Genomic DNA, 12,756 nt, shown 5'->3' with positions numbered 1-12,756 from the left:
TGTGGGAGAAAGAGTTGCACATGTTTGCAGTATAGCCTGTTATCAATAAAGCACAGTGGCCTTATCAACTATTAACTTACAACAAAGAGGAACATTTTAAAATACGGTTAACAGAGAAAAAGTGTTGGATGCCTGTGACTTGAAAGGTAGAGTCAGCGTAATCTTGAAGGGGAAATCAGCTGTGTACTACACCCAGGGGTGTCATTGCTCCCTGGCCTCAGTGCAGGCATGGTATAATAATCATGTATTCTTCAGGGTTTGTGTCGTACAGCCATGGTATGAAAGGAATAATCAACTAGGGGCTCTGTGCGTGCTATGGAAAATAATGAACAACGTGGACGGTGTGTTCCACAGCGCACTAGTGGAGTGGAACTGACCTTCCATGGAGTTGTGTTGCACTGTTTTCCAAAAAACGCATAGAGCCCCTAGTTGATTATCCCTTTTATACCATGGCTATAATTGAACACATTTGCCACTAGAAATGTGTTCATTTGCCAGGTATACATTTTCCCCCACATCCATTGAAGTAGCTAGCACGTTTTTACTAGATAGACACAGCAGTTGCCATGGTCACCAAACAAACAGACTTGCTAGTTTAGCTAGCAAAACCACCAGTCCTAGCTTGCTATTATGAGAATCGAAGTCAGCAATACCAACACTGTTTTCAATTCGACGTTTGCTTTCAAAAAGCAGCTCAAAGGCAACATGTAAAAATTGACTATAGCCATTGAATTCTACCGTGCAAATATACCCCAAGTTAAAAGGGAAATGATTCACAAATTTGGACATCATACAATAATAACGAATTGCAGACCCTGGATATTTAAAACAGAGATTCTGCATTTTATTCTCCACACATAATTGTCTTCAATTGTGCAAGCGTCCATATGGAGCTCAGAGAAGTGTCATGCTTTTGGGCTGAACCCTTAAAACAAAAACATCTGGTCTTAAAATTGTAAAAAGCCCACATTACCTGCATGTCCGGTTTTCATACAGCTTAACAAAAACCACTGCGGCTGCACTGGAAAAGTTCAAGGGTCACTTAAGTGGCTAAATGTAAACAGCTTCGTCTGACTTGGGCATGCTTGTCACAGTGACCCAGTCCTGACCCTCAGAGCTCAAAAACTGGTACACCTTAAATCACCATATCAAAGCTTGTAGAAACAGCATATTATGTCCTCAGGCAATTCCATGAAAACAGAATTTAAAAAAAAATTGCCAGACAAAAACCATTGATTTCAAAGTTGAATAAACCATACAGGTCCATGCAAAAAGCCTATTTTGAACTGTTTAAGCAGAAATTCACACAAAAACACATTTACTGGCAGAAACGTACAGATGCAAAGTTTGGTAACAGAATTACAGTAAAATCTCCCTCAGTTTTTTTATGCGACCACGTTTTCCAAAAACGTCATATCTGCTCCAAATTAAAAGTCAAAAGATGTCTGCAGAAAGAATGGGGTGTCAGCTATGCCATGACACCTTGAGTTTGAAAAATATATATTTGATTATTGAACTACAGCAGGTGAAGTGGATTTACATCCGGTAACGGAATGACATCATGGGTCCCTGATCTGTCCTGTACAGAAATGCATTATTATGGATAGGAATATCATTCCCTTCATGGTGATGTATCCTGTACACAAAAGTTAGAAAAAATGCAATATCCTTCTTTTGCATATTTGGGTAATATTCTACACACTGGCTATTATTGTAATGAGCTCTGCCCCCAAATAAGACCACGTTTGGTTGGTCCAGAACAAATCTGAAAAAACCATAGACGTCTATGTTTCACAAGTTTGGACAGCACAGCAAAGTACAGTACAGCAGAGTAGAGTTCAGTACAGTACATTATACTATACTGTCCAAACTTGTGAAACATAGACATCTATGATTGGTTCAGATTTGGACTGACCAAATTTCAACATCCATGGACGTTCGCTGTTGGTTGGTGCTCAGTAGGTGAGGATGCTTGTTAAAGTAAAATTGAAAGAGGGTAGGTGTCATGGTAAGTGTCAGTAAGAACCAGGACAGGTGACATTAACTGGACGGAGAAAGGAGAGAGGGGCAGAGAGAGGGGGGGGGGGGGGGGGGTTGTCCAGAAGGTTTTCAGTCTTGCTTTGGCATTCAGACAACAGAAGGGGAAAAAACAGTTATGAGCTGAACATAACAGTATGCCAGTGGAAGAGATGACAGTAGCAGGTGACTGTGACTTATTATTATTGCTAATTATTATTTATTTCCCAATTTGGTAACAGAATTACAAGTTTAATCAATTCATAAACAAAAAGTAATCAGTAAATACACTAACTAATTGGTAGGTCTACCTTTACTTGTTACTTCTGTGAACTTTCATTATCCTCCCTCATGAGAAATTACAAAATATCATCAAGTTATGTAGGTTTTTGATAACGGAAATACAAGGTTTCTTAAATTTACAGAAGGCAGAATTTTTTTCTTCCTGAAACTAAATATAAAAGATGTTGTTTAAGATCCCTTTTCCATCTGTTTGACCAGAAATCAAAGCCTTTGCTTATTCCTAAAAGGGAAAATGGTTGAAAAATGTATATATGCCTTAATTTCTCTAAAATATAGACTTATTTTCCATTTGACATGCTCCAATAAACTTCACGTTGGTGCTCATGGGTCCTTTTACATGGAAATGCCCCCAAGCAAGCAATTGACCATTAGATTTCATGCTTTAACTCAGACAATCAGCAATGCCTTTGCTGGCACAGCTTTTACCACATTCTTGATGATATAATGACATTTCTAATTCCAGCTCTTTAATATTTGATGGCATACTTCGATATTTGGTTAAGTTGGCAGGAAGCTAAGTGCTTTATCGTAAAAGTCCCTAAGGTCTGCCTATTTTGATTAAGTTGAAGTTGCCCTCAAAGAACCGATTAAAAAGTTAAATATGACAACAATTACCTTCAGAAGGACATAAAGGGTTTGAAGAATGAGAATTAGTAAACTACAGTCAATGTATAGATTAGTCAAAATAGCCTACACTAACTGGCTATAAAAGGTGAGATTGTGACTGACCAACTACATGTCAAGAACAACTGATATGTCCTGTATATTGCCCTCAATGGGAAAAGCACAATTTTCATTCAAACTTGACAGTAATATTGTTCATTGGTTCTGGTCTGGTACTGGATAGGACTACCTCAGTGTTCCTTGACGTTATCAGTTACTACTATAACTGCCACATGAACTCCACGGTAGGCTGCTTTTACATGGTATGTCCTTTTCCATGAGCCAAAGGAGATTGTTGGCTCAACACTCTTGAGATAATGGTCGAGGGTGACCTCATTTGGAACACTGGACAGATTTTCAAATGAAAGATGGCCGCTTGCTCAATAAATTCCTGAGGTAGCTGTTACAAAACATAACATCAACTATAACAGTTGCTGGCACAGGCATGGGCATCAGACATATCCTTTTAAGGCTAACCAAACACACTAGGCTGGGGGGGTCAAGTTACCATGCTTTTCAGGGGAAATCTGACAGTCACTTCCAGCTGTTTACTTCCTCCTCTACAGGAGTTGACTTTAAACACTTGCTTTCATCTCCCTGGTGTTCCCTTCCATATCCCAGTCAGTCACTTTCTGTTATAGGTCAGAGGAGCACAGGGACACTCTCTCCCTGGTCATATTAACTAGGGCACACCATAACAAAATGTTCTGTAACAGAAAACAAAAATGTGCATTTCTTATTAGAAAAGTCCAGGTAGTCTCTCCCTGTTCTAGTCCATTTTCTTCCGTTTGGTCCCTAATGAACATGACCCCTGTGTGAAGTGGCATAGTGAGAGCTGAGAGAGGTGATTCTATAATCTAGCTCCAACCTGTCCAACTAGACTGCAACAGCCTCTTCCTTCAAAATCAGCTGGAAAAGCTGAGTCAGCCTGCAGACTTCCTCCTCTGACTGTATCCCGGGTCTCTAGGGAAAGGGACTGCAGATCTATAGTAGCACAGACCAGAGGGGCCTGGGTTAGCCCAGACACTTAGCAATGTATTTATCACCTATGAACACTGACCCAAGACCTTTGTTCTGGCCTAGGATGACCAGAGCGAGCATACAGTACACAAATGGCCTGGCTAAATGCAGCATAGTGGAATCAAGCAAAAATCTAAATCAATGATGTAGGCTAAGTGCAAAGGATTGCTCTGCTAAGAAAGAGTAAGAACCCATTTGTCCACAGAGGAAACGTCTGTCAGGTTGAGACCTTAGCACTTAGCCACAGACTGATTTTTGTGTAGGTGCTGATGGTCAAATCTGGGTCAGAATGAGTCATGTACAGTACATTTAAGCTAGTATTGCAAAGATTGAGTTACCCAAAACGGCATTTGAGAGTCAAACATGGTTTGACAAGGGCACATATTATATAAAATCCGCTGATTGATATGGAACATTTTGACCAAATTTTCTAACATTGAATGAGGCCGTTCTGTTGTCCTTGTGCACTATTTCCCATTCATTGTGCCTAGGGACGCCAATGCTTTGCAGTCAGTCTCCCTCCTGTCTTGAATAATAACATTTTCCAGTGTTTCAGTGTAACCCTGTTGTTGACCTGCATTTCCATAATCTGCATAAATCAATTTGAGATTCCTAGCTTTGAGCAAGAAAACAAGTTGCATAAGAAGCCAGCCTACATCTCTCCCTCACTATGCTGTGGTCTCAAATAGAAAACGGAGACATACCAACAGCCTGGTCTAAGGGTGATGAGGACAGATGTCATGGTAGACTTTTTAGTCCACTTTCTTATAGCCTATAAATAGCTTAGTCTATACCGTCTACCAGTTACTAATATGAAAAAATGGGAGTGCGTTAAAAATGTGTAACCTACTGTGGATATAGGACCAATAATGATCATAGCCAATGCAGAAAGGTCTACCTCATCTCGTGCGTAACAGAGAATGTTTCATGCGAAATTAGACAATGTAACAAGCCGGGTAAAATGTCAACCACTTGCAGTACATGAAACGTCGATATGCATACATAATAGCCAATCATTTATACAATTTAGCTCTTTCATGTGTTACAATGTGGCAAACCAACAAACATCGGCAACTGCTAATGTAAACAACGAGTGAAAATGGTATTTTGCAGCCGAATGCACGTCAATTTTAGAGGAGAAACAGTTCAGAAAAAGGTAACGGATGTGAAGGAGTTGATTATTTAAACAATTTAATCACCAAAGCGTGACATTCCGAAACGTGCAGGAGGAGTAGCCTACTTACCTAGCTCCTGTTAGCTAGCTAGAATCTCATAAAATCGGCAACTGTTACAAACGATCCGCGAATGCAACTCTTAGCTTTGGTCCATATGTTTATTGAATCCAGCCGTATATCCGGGAAGATATCCTATTTCGATTATTCTTGCCTTTTCTATATTCCTCCTGATATGTATGTATGTACTGTAGCTATGTTTGATGTGGGCTATTCCGCAGCTTGGTTGGGCACATTCAGCGAGAAGACGCAACTTGAAAACTGACAGAGGGAGAGCGCATAACGAAGTTGAGGGGGTGGCATAAACCTTCGACAAGAGAAGCGCTTTTCGAAGACAACATATTTGCGCAAGTATTCCAATGACATACATTAAACCACTATATATAAAAACTAGATTACTGTAATCAATGGGAATAGTTCTCATTTTGTTATACAACTCTGAATGTCAGAGAACTGCAACGAGAAACCCCTTCAACTGTTCAAAGTGAGACCGTATGTTTTAACTCCGTTTAATCCGATTGGTTTCTTCGAACGTGACGCTAAAGCGGGATGCAGTCAATAGACCAAAACATCAGTAGAGGCAGCAAAGCCTTGTGGAATTGTTTCACCTGTCTGTTTGATCGCTAAGATCAATATGTGTATGCAGATACCTGCGATGCTGTGAGACATTTGTATTTGATGAAAGTGGGCGTGTAGGTGCAGGTAGGTGCTCCAAGAAATTATTATTGTCACCTAGTCTAGAGTCTATCTGATGTGGCAGGGTGAGTTTAACAAGCAGTGAAGCACAAAGAACTATAATGGTTTTGGTTATTTAACGTTAAACTGTAGATGAGAAAAGGCTGAGCGGGCACAATGCCTCTCATCAAACTAAAATTACTGTGTGAGAAAATGATAGGTTTCCCATTTGATCCCACTTGGCAAGACATCGGATGAAAAGGCCCAGAGCAGAGAGAGACATTACAGACAAAAATCAACATTGTCACTGTTATACTACTCCTGTTGTTCTTTGTGAATCAAGCATCCAAGAAAAATGATGGTGTCAAGGATCCTAGCTTGCCCTGCCAGAACAAACACATCAGAGATTCATTACCCTAAAGATCATCAGACCGATAGGCCTCCATACAACCACCATAAACTCACATTGCCTCTTGTACTAATAGCATTGTCATAACTGTTCCAAAGGAAAGGTCAATGGCATGCCGGTGCTGGCTGGCCCTTAATAAGACACACTTCAGTATCAAAGTGACGTGTGTTGCAAATGTACAAATGTTCACAAAGGAGAGGCAAGACCGGGACAGAACAACCGCTCCAAAATGTGCCTTGTTGAGATAAAGCCAAGATAAACGTATCCCAAATAGGCCCTTATCTGTTCTAACGTGAGTGTTCAGGGGGATTGAATGCAGCTGTGAGCCCACCAAAAACAAGAGTGTATTATGCTGGCAGGAAGAGCCCCTGTAACACACACATACAGTGCATTCGGAAAGTATTCAGACCACTTTCCACATTTTGTTACATTACAGCCTTATTTTAAAATTTATTAAATAGTTTTTTTCCCTCATTCATCTACACACAATACCCCATAATTACAAATCAAAAACAGTTTGTTTTTTTTGCAAATGTATTACATTTTTTAAACTTCATCACCTTTAAATAAGTATTCAGACCCTTTACTCAGCAAAGCAACGTTGGCAGCGATTACAGCTTCGAGTCTTCTTGGGTATGATGCTATAAGCTTGGCACACCTGGATTTGGGAAGTTTCTCCCATTATTTTCAGCAGATCCTCTCAAGCTCTGTCCGGTTGGATGGTTAGCGTCGCTGTACAGCTATTTTCAGGTCTCTCCAGAGATGTTAAATCGGGTTCAAGTCAGGGCTCTGGCTGGGCCACTCAAGGACATTCAGAGACTTGTCGCGAAGCCACTCCTGCATTGCCTTGGCTGTGCGCTTAGGGTTTTTGTCCTGTTGGAAGGTAAACCTTCGCCCCAGTCTGAGGTCCGGAGCACTCTGAAACAGGTTTTCAACAAGGATCTCTCTGTACTTTGCTCCGTTCCTCTTTCTCTCAATCCTGACTAGACTCCCAGTCCCTACTGCTGAAAAACATCCCCCCAGCATGATGCTGCCACCACCATGCTTCACCGTAGGGATGGTGCCAGGTTTCCTCCAGACGTGATGTTTGGCATTCAGGCCAAAGAGTTCAATCTTGGTTTCATCAGACCAGAGAATTTTGTTTCTCATGATCTGAGTGGCTTCCGTCTGGCCACTCTATATAGAGATGGTTGTCCTTCTGGAAGGTTCTCCCATCTCCACAGAGAAACTCTGGAGCTCTGTCAGAGTGACCATCAGGTTCTTGGTCACTTCCCTGACCAAGGACCATCTCCCCCAATTGCTCAGGTTGGCCGGGTGATCAGCTCTAGGAACGGTCTTGGTGGTTCCAAACTTCTTCCATTTAAGAATGATGGCGGCCACTGTGTTCTTCGTGACCTTCAATGCTGCAGACATTGGTACCCTTCCCCAGATCTGTGCCTCAACACAATAATGTATTGGAGCTCTACAGACAATTCCTTTGAACTCATGACTTGGTTGTTGCTCTGACATACACTCTCAACTGTGGGACCTTATAGAGACAGGTGTGTGCCTTTCCAAATCATGTCTAATCAATTGAATTTACCACAGGTGGACTCCAATCAAGTTGTAGAAACACCTCAAGGATGATCAATGGAAACAGGATACATCTGAGCTCAATTTCGTATCTCATAGCAAAGGGTCTGAATACTAATGTAAATAAGGTATTTATGTTTTTCATTTTTTATAAATTTGCAAAAATTTCTCAACCTGTTTTCGCTTTGTCATTATGGGGTATTGTGTGTAGCTTGATGAGGGGAAAAAATAATTTGATCCTTGTCAGAATAAGGCTGTAACGTAACAAAATGTGGAAAAGGGGAAGGGGTCTAAATACTTTCCAAATGCACTGTATACACACGCACTTGCGCAATTACACACACATATATACGTACACACACTATCAGCTATCTGCACATTAGAGACCGTGGCTGCTCTCTCTAGGACCCAGAAAGGCAGACACTCTTCTATCATTGGATGTACTGGAGGGCCAAGCTGACCTCCAAACACAAATAAAGGTTCTCTATCTCTGCAACTGATATTGATGCTGCATGAACGTCCACTTGAAATGTTGACTTGACGCGACATGTGTGTGAGAGGCTAATGTGTGTGAGAGGCTAATTTGTAATTACCTTGCCACTAACCTGGTGGCTTTCTTATGGCATTGACATTTGGGGCGGCAGGTAACCTAGTGGTTAGAGCGTTGGGCCAATAACCGAAAGGTTGCTGGATCGAATCCCTGAGCTGACAAGGTAAAAAAGGCAGCCCTGTTCTCCGGAAGGCCGACATTGTAAATAAGAATTTGTCCTTAACTGACTTGCCTAGTTAAATAAAGGTTCAAATAAAAAAAATGTTATCTGTTATTTCATTGGACAGCGGATGTAAGAAATGTGTTAAGCAGAAAATATGGCCTAAGCTTTAAATTCAGAGGCGGGTTAGAGCGTTGGACTAGTAACCGAAAGGTTGCAAGATCGAATCCCCGAGCGGACAAGGTACAAATCTGTCGTTCTGCCCCTGAACAAAGCAGTTAACCCACTGTTCCTAGGCCGTCATTGAAAATAAGAATTTGTTTTTAACTGACTTGCCTAGTTAAATAAAGGTGAAATACAAACTATTCTGATAACGGTAAAGTAACAGAGAAGAGAGATATGACCAGGTAACTATGCTATAATACACTAAAGGCCTGCTGTATATCTCAACCAACTCGTAAAGTGGTTAAACTGTCACCTCACAAGTAAGCAATACAAATAGAGAAAGAAGCCACTGGAAAAAGCATGAAGAAAATACCAAAATGAATCACACACACTGCTACCTCCATGTATTTCTTATCATGCAGATGATCTGATAGAGGTTTAGGTAGGCCTACAGTACAATGGTAGACAGATGGGCTCCTGGGGCTACACACACTCGCACACTGACTCCGAGTGAAGTAAAAACAGTAGCCAGTTTAGTAACGTTTTCATTAACGTTTAAACTTCCAACCACACAGTGAAACAAGGTCCTGTGTGACGGTTCCATATGAAGTCAAGTAAACAGAAAACGCTGTTCTGCCGTCATACATTAGTTGCCATTTACAGAGCTATGATAATTACACAAAATGGGGGAAAACCAGCTTCTATGAAAAATCCTGCTGTCAAATAAATGACATGACTATACTGCAGTTCTGTATTATGTGTAGATTGCATGTTAATAATAATGATATTTTATGGCGATAATGTTACGCCACATTAGCTGTGCTAAAACAGCATATTCATTGGCTAGGGTTGAATAGATTTCAAATGGCTGCTCTCACATATCTTAGGTTAAAAACAGTTTGCATCATGGACAAATCACCTGCACAGTCTAATGACTCATTGACACCAGTGATCCTACCTACAGATCCATGTCACACACTAGTAGCACCAGCTGTGCTCCCCATAGTGAAGGAGAGCACGTCGTCTCCAGTCTCTTGCCATCGTCACAAGGACATTCCACATATTGGGCCTCAGGTTGCCCTAGTTGTATCTGCAGGGTTTTGCTAGTTAAGCAAACCGCAGGGGGCCCAAGAATGTCAACTGACTCCAACTGACTTGAGAGGGAGAGATCTTGCTGGGTGAGGAGCTAATAAAAGAGAGCTACTGAGGTAGAAAAGAGGAGTTGCACAGCCCACTAAGAGGATAACAGTCATTACGAAACATCAGAGAGGATCCACTCAGATCTCTGCAGGTGACATCATTCAGCTGTGACCGCCCCTCTTTTTGTTTTGTTTTATGACACCTCTCTTCCAGTGAAGATCTGTCCACTACAGACACAGAACATCTGTGAGATCTCACTGACTCCTGCAGACAAAGGACACTTACGTATGACAGAGAGTCCCTCACACATTCCACACGTAACAAAGGAAACATGCATGATGTCATCCCTGCAATCTTCAAAGACATCTACCGGGTAGGACATTGCTCATAATAAACACATGTTGTCACTCGTGCAGCAAATATACATTCAGCGTGCTGGGTGTGTAGGAGAGAGTGGTGACAGTACTTACAGAGGAAAGGTGCGCAGCATAGGTGTCTGGGGTTTGTTCTCTTGCTCTCCCGCCCTCTGTCTATCCTCCCTCCTCTTCTCTTCCCTTCTCACCACAGTAAGATGCTGTCTGGACCAGTGCACATTGTCATGGCAACCCGAAAGAGGGATTCTCACGTGACCTAGTCACCGAGCTCAAGGATTGGCCAGACAGGGGAAAGGGGGCCCCTCCTCTCAGCGGTGAGATCACACGCCCACTGGCACACAAAGGGAGGGCTCCCGGGCCGCCTGTAAAGAAACACACACAATGGGAAGTCTTCAGAAGGGGTGGGGTAACTGGAGCTAATGCACCAAGGCAACAGGGAAGGACTTGACTGGTCTGAGAGGTGTCTCTCGTATGTCTGCCTGCCTGTCTGTCCACTACTACTGGGCTGGGCTTTGTAATGGGGTGGGCACAAAATGTACTCCCAATGCTCCCAGCCTGACAGGATACAGAAATAACACACGTTCAATAAGGCGTACCACTGGTCTCATAAGTGGCAGCTTGACCTGCTGGCCTTACACAGGCTTTCCTGCCAGGTGTGAGGCTATAAAGTATATATATATATCACTTCTAATGAAATCAGGACCAAAGGATGACAAATTTGAGCTGTGATCACGGTCCAGGGTACACCCTGATTCACCCATATACATATATACAGAGAAACCAGATAGATGCACTGCTGTTGTTCAGTCAAATCTACTGTATGTGTAAATTATACTCCGTGAGCAAATGCGAACACTTGAACAATGCACATTAGATACCTGTGAATGGTAAACAATAGATCACAAGCTCAGGCAGATGAACACATACACACCCTGACAATGTATTATATACTATCGACTTGACTGAGGCATTGAACAAAGACCAATGTCAGATGATATCCCCCATTACAGAACTCATTGTGTCTATACACTCAGTAGCACAGACCAAGGTTTCTGTTTGAAGTAAGGTCAAATAGTATTGATTGTCCTTTGCTGATAACTCATATCTAACAATAAGTGGTGCATTATGCATAATGGCGAGTTTCCTGAATGAGCAGATTACTGCACACTTACTTTCATCAATAGAATACATTTGCCAGAGCCTCAGTTGAAAAGAGTGAAACAAGCAAGAAGCCCAATGGACCGACATAGGACAGGCTGCTGAACAGCATAAGTGCCATAATTACATAATGATAAGAACCTGCTTTAGATTTGCTGACGTTTTACAGGCAAGAAAATTGGAGTTGAGGCTTGTGGGGCTTGGACCAAGTGCAGCTAGCAATTGGAGTGCAGTTAGCTGGTGGCTGGGGAGCTGGGAAAGAACATTCATTCCACTGTTCATGGTGGAAACAAAAGAATTTGAAAAGCGGGTCGGGAGGATTTTTAGCTCCATTTTGGGAAAGAGGGTGTCGTTCTATTTCACTGTCCCTCCAAAGGATGACATATTTGAGCTGTGATCATGGTCCAGGGTATACCCTGATTCACCCAAGCCACAGACAATGAGGCAAAGACAATGGTCTGTGATTGGTCCAGTTTGCCAAACCCGGGAGGAGATGTGAAAGTGTTTCTGGGACATACCGGTGAGGTCATTGTGTAGTCTTTGCCACGAACACACTCATTTTCAGAGCATCTCCATTCTTTGTGAAAGGCACATTCAACACAGAGTTGCTTCCTATCCATTGAATACTGTAATGGACTTCAATGACATTCCTTGCTGAAGCTTAAGTTTGACAATCACAACAACAAATACAACCGTTTTCCCAAGAAATCAGGACCACTCCACACAGACATACACAAAATGACCATGCACTACTGCTCGAATAAGGTTCAGCTAAACTTCCCAGGGTTTTCGGTGAACAATTCATTAACTGTCTTGTTATCTCTGATCTGTGTTTGCCAGAGTGAACATACAGTCTCGTGATTGGCTGGCTCTGGCTGAGGTCTTGTTGGGACAGCGGCTGTCACAGCCAATCAGAGAGATTGCTCAAACGCAGCACTCCAGAGTTATGTATTTTCACTTCTAATGCAATACTGTAGCTGGGCAGACAGACTGGTGGAGTGTTAGGCTCACTAATAAAATGTGCTCTCCCTGTAACCAAAGCATCCATTTCTCCAAGGGAACAGACGAGTGCTTCTACACCTGCATTGCTTGCTGTCTGGGGTTTTAGGCTGGGTTTCTGTACAGCACTTTGAGATATCAGCTGATGTACGAAGGGCTATATAAATACATTTGATTTGATTTGATTTGATTTAAAATGAAAGTGTAACTCAATATAACATTAATGAAGCATTACTACAGTATACTCTGTTACGTTTTTTTTTAAATGATTCGTCACACAAAATTCTTGTTTTCCATTTAGATTGAGTGCCTTTGTGTTA

General features: G+C 41.9%; 1 protein-coding gene across 9 annotated transcripts in view; it reads right to left on the bottom strand.

Annotated features, from left to right (window-relative positions):
- The window catches only part of LOC110523110 (protein-methionine sulfoxide oxidase mical3a), a 138,583-nt gene that overhangs the window by 78,588 nt on the left and 47,239 nt on the right, over nt 1-12,756 (bottom strand). For 4 of the 9 annotated variants that reach the window (XM_036977781.1, XM_036977784.1, XM_036977795.1 and 1 more), the window contains exon 1: nt 5,247-5,495. The gene's annotated coding sequence lies outside the window, so the exon portion shown is untranslated. Of the gene's footprint in view, nt 1-5,246; nt 5,504-10,375; nt 10,642-12,756 lie in introns of those variants that run through there. The other 5 variants (XM_036977771.1, XM_036977815.1, XM_036977824.1 and 2 more) reach the window with 5 other exon arrangements.

This window comes from Oncorhynchus mykiss, chromosome 1, assembly GCF_013265735.2.
Source record: "Oncorhynchus mykiss isolate Arlee chromosome 1, USDA_OmykA_1.1, whole genome shotgun sequence".
NCBI classification, from domain to species: domain Eukaryota; kingdom Metazoa; phylum Chordata; class Actinopteri; order Salmoniformes; family Salmonidae; genus Oncorhynchus; species Oncorhynchus mykiss.
Note: the sequence above shows the minus strand (reverse complement) of the source record. Positions and strands in the feature narration are given on the sequence as shown.